The sequence below is a fragment of the Sparus aurata genome, chromosome 5, assembly GCF_900880675.1.
Source record: "Sparus aurata chromosome 5, fSpaAur1.1, whole genome shotgun sequence".
Taxonomy (NCBI): domain Eukaryota; kingdom Metazoa; phylum Chordata; class Actinopteri; order Spariformes; family Sparidae; genus Sparus; species Sparus aurata.
Window position 1 is genome coordinate 28194 of NC_044191.1, and position 12084 is coordinate 40277.

At 39.8% G+C, this 12084-nt stretch overlaps 2 long non-coding RNA genes across 2 annotated transcripts; both read left to right on the forward strand.

Annotated features, from left to right (window-relative positions):
• Positions 1 to 2437: 2437 nt before the first annotated feature.
• On the forward strand, positions 2438 to 3724 carry LOC115581425 (uncharacterized). The gene is made up of 2 exons (XR_003984036.1): positions 2438 to 2624; positions 3264 to 3724. It is a non-coding gene; the product is annotated as an uncharacterized LOC115581425 (long non-coding RNA).
• Positions 3725 to 5825: 2101 nt separating this feature from the next.
• LOC115581427 (uncharacterized) lies at positions 5826 to 11117 on the forward strand. Its single transcript, XR_003984038.1, has 3 exons — positions 5826 to 5885; positions 10634 to 10710; positions 10893 to 11117. It is a non-coding gene; the product is annotated as an uncharacterized LOC115581427 (long non-coding RNA).
• Positions 11118 to 12084: the final 967 nt, after the last annotated feature.

Sequence of the window (12084 nt, forward strand, 5' to 3'; positions counted from 1 at the left end):
AGCATCAGCAGGTTCCTCATCCTCATCTCATTCCTCATTAAGTGCTGACTGAAAGTTATTATTACAAGTAATCCTTTCACGTTGAGGTCGCGGACCTCGCGGTAAAAACAGTTTGACATGTTTGGTATCAGCGTATTCATTCCAATTTCAAGATTTCTATGATGCTTATGGCTTAAATAAATCTTAAAAAATTCGCCTGTGACGGCCTTCAGAAGACAGTAATGTTAATTCCAGATGATCCACCATCATTTTCAGAGGGTTTAAAAGAGAGTTGTAAAATAAAATGCCCTATAATCCATATTTATTTCAGAATGATATTCATGTATTAAAAACAGTTTTGAAATAAAAAAAAAGAGCATATGTGTATATATGATACAGTTCAAATTCAGCTATCACTAAAATAGAATGTTTGGTCAGTAGTTTGGGAGTCTCACCTTCCTGCTTTGCAGTAGGAACAGATAAGAACATTTCTGGTGCATGCAGACTGTGTGACTCAATACAACTCTCAGTACAATCTGAGAAATGTTTATACTTTCTGGAAATCAGAAGATTAAATCGCAAAAACCATATCGCCTCATATACGTATTTTTTCTCCCCAAATCCAATGCCACCACCTGTGAGTCTGCAGCTGTGGAGATAAATTAGACCTGCATGCAGGACTACAAGGGAGACAGTGAGCAGTAACCACGTAACTGTCATGTTGTTCTTTTCACAAATATGGGAATGATAGTCAAAAATATCATTAAAATGCATAGTTTTACATTTTAAAAAAATGTTGCCGGCCTATACACGGGCCCAATTAGATCTCTTTTCATGGGGCCCAAAATCCCTGGCAGCGCCCCTGCACGAACTATTAACCTAAAACTTTTACTCTTAAACACAAAAGGCAAGTCCACTTTAAGAAAAAATCATTGTTCATATACTTAAAACGGACGGAGCAACCTAATGCAGACAAGTCAGCTTACTGTTTCTTCAATCTGTTCGTCTGTAGTGGGTTGGGCTAATCCAAAATAGTGAAAACAAGGGGGGTGTTCTGAAGAAACTGTTACCTGTGAAACAGGGGTGCTCTGAAAACACCCCCATTAGCACTTGGTACTTTCCTCCTGATGAAGTCAAATATGCCATATGCAGGACACACAGCTTTGGGATGGAGAGGAACCGCTACATGTTTACGCACTGCCATAGCAGCATGTAATTAACACGCCAAAAATCAACCAATCAGAATTTTGGTCAAGCCAGAACGTATCAACCAGTAAATCGACCAGTTGACTAGATTACAGCCCTACTCTCCAGTCACGCTCTTTTAATGCTTCCTGGTTTGCATTGATGCAGGCAATGCAGTCATTTTTCCCTGGCACTACAAACTTCTCAATTAATTTTCGGCTCATGCTACTTTCGACAGCTGATGTTTCTTCTTTGGTCCAAGGCTTCTCCATTGTTGGGCAGCCACCTACATGAAAATGAGAACCATTTAGGTAATTTCTATCCACCTGTTTGTCTAACTATCTGTCTGTCTGTCTGTCTGTCTGTCATTTGAGCTCCAGTACCAAACCCAGCTGTTCATGAGGGGCTCACAGTAAATTATCCCATTGAGCTACAGCAAATCCTGTATGTATTGTTTATAAACACATGCTGTCCCTCCCACATACACAACTACATTAAAATATCAGTGCACGTGACTAGTCTTTGTGGGATGAAGAAATTGTGGCGAGTTTGAGATGAGACAGCGACAATAAAACAGCTACCGTTGAGGATGACATTTTTAGCCTCCCTGTGAAAACGTCACTCTTTTGTAAATATTTCCTAAGTGCTGTTAAACTGAGCAAACACAGTGTTTTCACATCATAGTTGTATTTTGGATACTCGCTGTCATAGTGTCCTTGGGCAAGACACCTTACTCACCTTGCCTTGTGTGAATGTGTATGAATGATCACAGTGGTGGTCGGAGCGGCCGTTTGGCGCACATTGGCAGCCATGCTTCCGTCAGTCTGCCCCAGAGCAGCTGTGGCTACACATGCAGCTTACCACCACCAGTGAGAATGTGTATGAATGAATAATGGTTTCTGTATGCGCTTTGGATATCGGGTATCAATAGAAAAGCGCTATATAATTGTAAACCATTATTATTATGATTGTTATTATTATTATTAATTTACTTTGCACACAGAAACAAAATTATTTCACAAAAAACAAAAACTACCACAGTGTTTCTGTAACCCAGTAGATAATATTGTTGTTTCCTTTAAAATATACTTTTTATTAATTTAACTCTCTTTAGTTTATTATTCTGTCAATAATATTAATTTTGCACACACTCAGTCATTAATTGTTGCATTATAAAAAAAAAGTAGATGTATGATTTTTAAGAAAAAGTATTCCCACCCTGTTCTCGCGAGAGTTACAGTGCGGAGTGAGAGCGCAGAGTTAGCGTGGTGCGGAGTGAGAGCAGAGAGTCAGAGCAGCGGTACGAGCAGATGAGAGCACGGAGGAGAAAGTTAATAAGAAGTCACGAAAATGGCGGTTGTTAACTAACTTATCAACACAGAATAACCTTGGAAAGTGTACCTACCTGAAGCAGAGAGGTGGTCGAGGACCCGTGAGTTATTGTTTTCGGCAGAGACTTGGTGAGTTGCTCGAGCTAGCTAGCGCTAGCGCATGCTAACTGTAGTAGCCACATGGTGATTCAACATGTGAGAGGGCAGAAAACTTGTTGATACATGAACGTGACCTGCCGCTACTGTTTACTGTGTGTTTTAAGAGTTAAAGCTGCATATTTTGCTCTGATAACCTGATGAAAAAACGAGGTGTGCTATTTATTTTCCTGTGTGTGTGTGTGTACTCATTCTGAGATGCACTTTAGGGTGTGTGTCTTGTTAAATACTGTTAAACATATTCATTAATCAGGAAGGCAGAAACTCTGAAGCCTGAATTGATATTCTTATGTGTGTTAAAGGTGCATTTTGCTAATTTTCTGTTCATAATTCAATGGATATGTGTGAAATGGTTAAAGGATTAAAATGAACAATATTTTATGGTAAAGGAGCTAAAATTATCATAATTCATGGTTAAATAGCTAAGATAATTAATGTTGATTAAAAATGTGTGGAAATACTTAATTGAGAAAAAGAAAAGAACTGTACAGTTAAAAAGATAATTCATTTAATCACTATTGTGTTCCAGTAGTGTGTTGAGATATATGTATTGAATATGGCCATAAGAGAAGTTTGATGATTCTATGTAGTGCTAGCTCTGTCTTTATACAGGCTAGGTTTTTTGAGAACCTTCAGAAACCTTTAGATGTGGATCTGGATTCTCCTGGTTGATGGAGATGGCGAGCTAGTGAAACCCCCTTACCCAAAGGAGTAGAGAACCCGTACCTGAGCCTGAAGAGGACATCCAGCCCCTTCTTCACCTTAACTGAGTGTGCCTGTGGTAGGACCACCACACACACACCTGACTCCTGAACCCCTGACTCTTTCAACTTCCCCTGACTTGACTTACATACATTTGACTGAAGCGCGCTGACATTCAAGGAACATTCAAGGACATTCAAGGAACATTCAAGGACATTCAAGGAACATTTAAAGGAACATTACGTTTCCATTTGGACACTTTTATTTGGTTTTATGTTAAAGAAAGACTGTGAAATATTGAGCAATCAGATGTCATTGCACTGAATTTTATTTTATTTTCATACAGTTCAATACAGTCAACTTACTTTCAACGTACTTCGTGGCTCCATTTATTCATTGTGTCTGTGACTTCCTCTTTAAACCCTCCTCTACGAACCTAGTCACTGGTCCAAAACTCTGTAGTACCTAGCGGGTTACATTTCCTCCAGGATTTTTATTAGCAGCGGGGGCAGGCTCTCCGGGGAGCCGTGGCGGCGTAAACAAATGACACTTGACTGCAGATTTTACTTAAATGCCCAGCATAATCCCCCTTTTTATTGAATGGCTGGCATGGAAAAGGGCTTTTTAAAGGCTGAATGTAAAAATAAAAAATAATAACAATAAAATAAATTTAAAAAACAATAAATATAATAATAATAATCTCTTGATGAGGCTGTAGAATCAGTGGCAAAGATTGCACCCAGGCCAAAGTCCTTCTAGGCAAGTCATGCCACTCGGCGGCCATCTTGGCGACGCCTCGAAAAGCCCAAAGAGACCAGACCCCTATCTAAATGAATGGAGGCATGGTCAAATCCACCCTTTAACGTGATAGCAGGACGGAAAAAACACAGACATGCTTGCCAGTGAAATAAGATACACATAAAAACCAAAAAACATCGACTTTACCATAGAAATAATGTTTAAAATGCTCTTTTCCTACAGGGAGAACTCCACTGCGCATGCGCGCGGATTTACGACACCGACGTCCATCGTACGGCTGAATCTGTGCCGGCTGCTGTGCTCTGGGGCTGTGTCCGAAATCACCCACTCATTCCCTACTCCGTAGTCACTACATAGTGAGTCCATCATAGTGCACTATATAGTGAGCTCAACGGCAAAAAGAAAAACGGACTTTCGGACACTACTCCAGTGCCGTTAATGACTCTACCAGAGACGTTCTCGCTGTCGTAAAAACTACTTGTGCGCATGCGCTGGTGAAACAACATGATTGGGCTATAATTTTCCCGGTTCGACTGTGACAACGCAGGTGATTGGCTGTTGGTGAAAGGGGCGGGATATGCGCCATCTTTGGCGTCGCAGATTTCCCCATTCAAAATGATCAGAGTGATCTGTCTCTACAATAGTAGAACGTCTCTGCCCAGGCTCAGAACAAGGAATTTTTCTGGGTTTAGAGAAATATTTGAACAAGCTCATCTGAAAATGCAGTCAGCAGTTACATCATGGCGTGTATACATTTGCTTAATGCTATCAATTAGTTTACTCACGTTAGGGACACTGAGTTGAGTTGGCACCGGGCCCAATTAATTAAGCTACCGACATGTTACGTAACCTTAGCTGGCCATCAATATTTTGCGAATGTCTATTGAACTTATAAAATCTATTATAAGTTTTCTTAAGCTAATAAGTCTACCTTTTCTCCGGTGAGTCATTGCCCCATTTTCAAGATGACACTCCTCTGACTCTCCGACCTGGTGCCTGGGTGCTTGACGTGATGTCACTTTCAAGGCTGCGCTCTCGCGAGTAATTAACGTCGATGGCACCGGTAAGTTATTGGGGGAGGGCGGAGGGAATCTACTCCAAAGAGTAGATACTGAGCAAGATAGTTATCTAGTTTACCTCAGCACTCGCGACGACATCCGACCCAGTGCAGGACTCTGCTGTGAAGGTGGAGAAATGATGCGGCGGTGGTGTATTTGCGACAATTAAAAAAAAAAAAAAAAGAAGACATTTGAAGGAGCGGCGGCTATGATTTATAGGATTCATAGGATTTTAAATGAATGTAGAGGAAACACTGTACCAGGGTTAGCCCCCCTCATGCTATTAGTCAGTTGTGTATCTTTTTTTGTTATCCAGCACTGTAGGTATAGCAACATCTCAACCCTGATGCATTACCTATAAAAGTTACATATACCCGACAATACATGACCTCTGTCTCGCCATCTTCTCCTCCCCTGTTATTGCTGTTTTCTCCTTTCCCCATCTCGTCTTCTCCTTGCACCTCTTCCTTGTCGGGCATCAGTGTTGGTACAGACTCTATGGGATTAAGCAAAATAAAGGTAATACAAGTGAATCTGTTTTGTTAACTTAAATGTTAAATAAATAGCACTATTTGTGACAAATTGCTATAGCGTGTTTGTTTAGGGGTCTCCATATCTCTGCAGCTCTTTAGTAAATGAAAATTCATTTTTTTCAGGTTGAGACACCAATTTTATCCTATCTGGAGAGAGACAAGACAAGATACAGCATAAACAGGTGAAATTTGAAGTGATTTTTTTTGATTGATTTATTTATGGATCGAAAACACAATAAAACAGTAATCCAAAAGGATGACATGCAAAAGTGTACAACTTATTTCCAGCATGGTCCTTGATAACACAAAGACAAAGAAACAAATCAGACCTGGAACACTATAAAATTGAAGCTGATAAAGGGGTTGTAGCTGATAAATGGGTTCTCTTTCCTGTCTGGGTGAAATTGGCAACCCACCTGAAAATGTACTTTCTGGAGCTGGAGAACCCTCTGTTACAGAACAAACACTCTATAGCAATGATTGCAATCACATTATAGAGCTTTAACCTTTTAAGAAAATACGTTTTTTACCAAAAAATAGCATAATTAAATGTACACTATTCCAAAAGGCTAAATAATTTTAACAGTCTATTTAAGAGAATTAATAAAACAAATTGGGTCATGCAGAGAAATGCTGTGTACATACCATCTGGGGAGATGTCTATCTCATCAAGGTTCATCCCTATATAGTCTCCAATCCGCCCATGCTGCAAAGCAAGTAGGAGCTTGCTGACTTTGGCAATTTGAAGGGTGTCCAGCTTGAGCCTATAGAAGTCGTCATGGATCCTAATATTGTGGCCGAGGTACCTTGCCAATTGATCACGGTCTTTAAGATACAGTACACTCAACAATGTTACAATTTGTTTCTGCAGCTCTGTGGAGCGAAGGGCTTTGGGGTTTTTGACACCACATTCTTTTGAATATTTTCTAATGCAATCAGAACCTTAGAGATAGGTGTCTTTTTCTGGACGAGCAAACAAGTAGATGTTTTTTTTTAAGGGCACACTCCTCTTGTTTATTGCACAGCAGTTCAAGTGCTTCTTCAGTCTGTGGGGTTAGTAGTAAAGGAACACCTTGGCTAAGCTTTCCTGGCAGTTCAATCTGAGTGAAATGGGAGAACATACTCATCTCGTTGACTGTGAGGTGCTGTTCGACTTCTTCAATAGGCACTGATTTCTTTCTTATCTGAAAGAACTTAAGCTCCATCTTAGAGACTTCACCTTCCCTTCGGCGGTTGAACAGTATTACATTTGTCAAAGTAGTCTCACACAGCCGTTTCCAGTTAGCTGTTGAAACCATCTCTTTCAATTCCTTGATCCCTTGGGTTACCGCTTTATCTAGACGAGCATGAAGAAGTCTAACATCACCTGTAAATGGTAAGTGCTTGGGAGCAATAAATTTGGCCTCCCTCTGGTCCATCCTGCCATGACCTGACATCAGAGACGGACAGAGTACTCGACCCCAGTACTTGAGTAAGAGTACAAATACTACTGGTCAAAATTTACTCCGTTACAAGTAAAAGTAGCTCAGTTGACATGTTACTTGAGTAAGAGTAAAAAAGTACTTGCTTTTAAAGGTACTTAAGTAAAAGTAAGAGTACATTTCTTATTTTTCACATCAATGAATTACTATAATTTTTTCTAAATGAATTTAAGGACCTTTTAACTCTTGTTTTCTGAGAATGAACTCTTTGAAACCACCTGCACTGATGTGCTTGCTTTTAGAACCACAATGTTATATAAAGCCTGCAGAAACACCTGTAAAAACAAATCAAATGAATGGGAGGACAGGAGGACAGCACAGTGATGTTGATAGGTTTTCAATGTAGTGAGTCCCCGGGACACACAGGTGGTGAGTTTAGTGGGTTTTAGTATGGTTATAATAAACGGATATATTCATGTATGTTCAAAATGTATCTGAAATTGAACAAATTAAATTCCAAATCTGAAAAGTTTATTGTAAAACAACTGTCACAGTGGCATGACATATGACAGTAACAAAATGGCGGCTGGCCTTCAATGTAGTTTTCATCACCACCATCGGATTATGTTTTATTTATTTCATTACAGCACGTCCCCTAAATGTGACACAAATGAGCACAGCATCGAGCAGTGGAAATGTCGGTTTATTTACTATGAAGTTTGTATTATTAAATGTTGAAATCAGAGGTGTAGCAAGCTTTTCAAAAGTGCGGGGGATGGATGTGGTGGTGGTGTTTTTTTAAAACAATTTTGAGTCGGGGGGTGATGATAAATGACACTTAAATATTAAATCTGTGTCTATAATAACCACACCCTGACATGTAAATGTGACATCTGTCTTGATTTGTTTAATTATAATATTTATAATAGAAGCCTACTGCAACTGTACTTTTTTTTTACCATTAAATGTTATTTTATACATTATCATATTTTATAATGTTCTGTCATGGACTATGTCACTTCACTGCTAATAGAAAAGAGAGCTGCTCACTGCCAGTTGCAGCTTCTTATCTTGATTTGCAGCCTTTGAGTACTAATAATAACAATCATGACAAAAAATTAACAGATTATCAAAAATCACAGTTACATGTCAGGATGTGGTTATTATAGACAGATTAAATATTTAACTGTCATTTGTCATCACAGTAACAGCGTTACATACATTAGCAGCTGTAAACACATAAACACATTATACAACACATCATGTGGTTTGGTGTCGACCTGTATACTGAACGTATCAGGAGTAATCAACGTTTATAATCATCAGTGAACGTTACAGACATTGTTTTTGGTTGCTCTCCGTTTCCAGAGATTTCACAGAGAAGCTGGAGAAGTTTGTGACATTTTCATCCCGGATTTTTGTGAGGAGGGAATTAAACGCCTGTCCCAAATAAACACCTGGTCTGTTAAGTGGTTGAGACAAATACACGCCCGGCTATTATTTGGTATTTTACGGTAGATCCCGCCTCATCAGCACGAGCTGAACAATAAATCTAACATAGCAAGAGAGGCGGGACTTAAGGCAGAACAGCCAATCATCAGCCGGTCAGTCCCAAAGCCGGTGTCATGTTTGAAGCAGCAACAGGAGAGAGAGGAGAGAGGAGGCAGCTGCAGCGAGTGCAGACACAGAGCGGCCGCAGTAAGGCGTTTGTGGAAAACTGCAGAAAAAGTGTGGGTGTTGAACCCTCTCAACGGGAAAAGTGTGGGTGTTAACACACACATCCCCCACGGGTGTGACGCCCCTGGTTGAAAGGAAATCAGCGGTGACGGGCTAGTTGTTTTGGTAGCGGCTAAATTAGGATGTCGCGATACTTTGTACAGGGGATCACGTCTGCGCCGAGCAGATGCGCAGAGGGTTGAAACAGCGCTTGTCCGGTCTGCTAACAACAAGGTTCCTTTTGCCAGTTACTGAGATTAAACACGAGTTGTTTAATGTTCACAATGTATCGTTTTTCATGGGGAAAATGAGGTGCGTCCCCGGGACGCATGGATAGTGAGTTTAGTGCGTCCTTTCAGATTTTAATGTGTCAGGGACGCAGGACGCTTACCTAGCAACATCAATGCAGCAGATGTTGCAGATGCAGATGTTTATTAACAATCATTAAAACTGTAACCAAATGAACCTGCACCGTCCAACTAACTCTCTATCATTTAGCTAAGTTGGGAACTGGAACCCCCTCAAAGACCAATGTTGTCCCCAGACCACTGGTTGAGAATCACTGCTTTACAAAAAACTACATCTGATGCAGCCATTGTCGCGGTTTTGTGTTGACAAACGCAGTCGAGAGCGTGGCTACTTTGGTGGTATCCTTATGGGGAGGGATGACGTATTTCCGCTTTTACGTAGATCCCAGTGGAGAGCGTGCACTGTGATAGGTTTCCTTCTTTGACAAACACAGCTTGTGTCCGATAGTATTTTAGAAAAAAAAAAAAAAAAAAAGAGCAGACCTGAAAGTAACGAGTACTTTTCAGCCTTCCTAGAAATTAAGTACCAAAGAAATCTAATACTCAAGTAAAGTACAAATCCTCTGGATATGTACTTAAGTACAGTACTCAAGTAAATTTACTCCGTTACTGTCCACCACTGCCTGACATGTACACACCCCAGTGACTATCATAAATAGTGGAAAATGCATGGTACCGCTCTGCTTCTGCATGATCTAAGTTCTGCAGTGCTTCGGCTCTTAAGTACTTTGCCATGTTGTTCAATCCATTACCCAATTTACCATTAAGACTTGGAATTTTGGACTTAAATGTCGTTTTGTCAAATCTGCCTACGTGACGTGCAATTTTAATGGTCTCCTTCATAGTTGTTATCTCTCTTGCAGCTTTTATCATCCTACCAAGACTCCTCAGCTGTTGTGTGAAAGTCTTCTTATTGCCAACTGTGTCAGTACTACTACCCATGACCTTGTTCATTAAATGGCAGCCAAAACCCCTGATTGCTGGATCAGTTTTAACAATATCAGTGACATAATCTTGACGCATGCTCTTGGTCAGATCATTAAACATTTCAGGTGTGCCTGAAGCTGAAGGTTGTTCAATAGAGCAGGTGGCCAGCACTCGAGTTTTAGAAAATGTCTCCTGTGCCTCCTCTTCGGATGGTCGTTTATCACAATTTCTAAGATCACCACATCAGTTTTATGGCAAAATGGCCAAGGCAGTGGGAACAGTGCAAAAATTCTTCCTCCGAACAGTGTGTTCTGGGTTGCTTCTTTGCGATGAGGCTCCCTTGTCCACTCTTGAGTACAGATGCATTGTGCACAAAGTTGCAAAAATTCAAATTACATTTTCTTTCCTTTGAATTCTTCTTGTAATTTAAAGCCTTGGCAACTTCAGCCAAAGCACTGTGAAGACGCTCCAGATGTCTTAAATATTTATTTACTGAAGTTTCACAAAACTGGCAGTACTGCGTTTTGTCATATACCCTTTTCCCATCTGACTTTTTAGAGACTGCAGGAACAGACACAGATGGAGGAGACAGTGATGTATCACCATCTTCTGTACCAGGAGGACTTTTTGATGTGGTAGGGATGCTGCTTCTTGTTTGCATGAACCTGGGGCTTTGCACCTGCACTTTGATGACACTGTATGGCCTTAGTGGTCCTCTTTTCTTTGGCCTTCCGTTTGGATATCACGTCAATTGTGTCATCAAAGAATTCTTCACTTCCATCCGAATCATCTGTGCTGTCCTCACATTCACCTTTAGGTGGTATATATTCGTCTCCCATGTCTACGCTGGAGGAATCACATTCTGATTCATCACCAAACTGATCAACTGCACCATCCGACTCCAACTCATCTGAGAACGATCCACTGCCGACTCATTTTGCTTTTTAATGGTCTGCTGCCGGTGCTGTCCTGATGTCTTCTGCTTTGTCTGTGTCTGTTGTGCCGAGTTGTTGTCCACGCTTTTCTGCAGGAGATAAAACAAAGAAAGAGAAACTCATGACTGAAAGTTCTTCTTAAGCCAAGTCACAATCTGTGATTTGTCAGAGCATGTGAAGAGCGCATGGTGATTCCTAAACAACTACCACTGTAGCAAAATATATTTTGCCTGCTCCTTTACATAGGTTTTACGTCATTGCGTTGATGGCATCATTGCGATGACACATTGAGAGGGTGTGGTTAGTTCTTTTACTTATTGTGTGTGGTGGCGGGAGTTTTGGACACAAAATCCTCACAATTATTTATTGAAGGTCACGTATTATGTTTCCCTTTTGCTATAACTGCTTGTTGGCTCTTTTTGATTTTTGGAATTGTGTTACAACAATGTAAAAATGAAAAAGTTGAGAAAACTCAAAATTTCAAGGCAACTTACTGCAATACATTTTTTAGAATTGAGCCCAACAAAAGATCTTGAGTTTTAAAAAAAGTTACATCAACTAATATTATTTTGTTTGTATATTACATTTTTTTCTTTAGACAAACTTGAATGTTAGAGTAGTGCCAACTTAAAAGTCTGTTTTTTTTTTTTTTTAAGTTTGTCAACTAATAATCTTTTGTTCAGATAATTTACTTTTCTTTATTAGTAAAACTTAAAAGTTAGAGTTATGGTTGTTACTAAGCAAGTACTAACTAAGTAAGTTAGGGTTGTTAAGTTAAGGTTAATAACATTTAAAATTGTTTAAGTTTAAGTTTACTTCATACTTTATTAAAAGTGATAATTGGAAAATTTCAGAATGCCAGACAGCAGTAGAACAAGCAAGATATACCACAGCTACTTTAGCAGCAGATAATCGCTGTCTTAATGCAGCAAACCCAAGTGCAGAATAAGTAGCTCCATAAAAACAGTAACTTCAAATGTTATTGACCTATGGTCAAATACATTCAAAACATATTTACCATCTCGTAAACATGTCATTGTGCGGTGCATTACAACAACAGCAACAACATTGCTG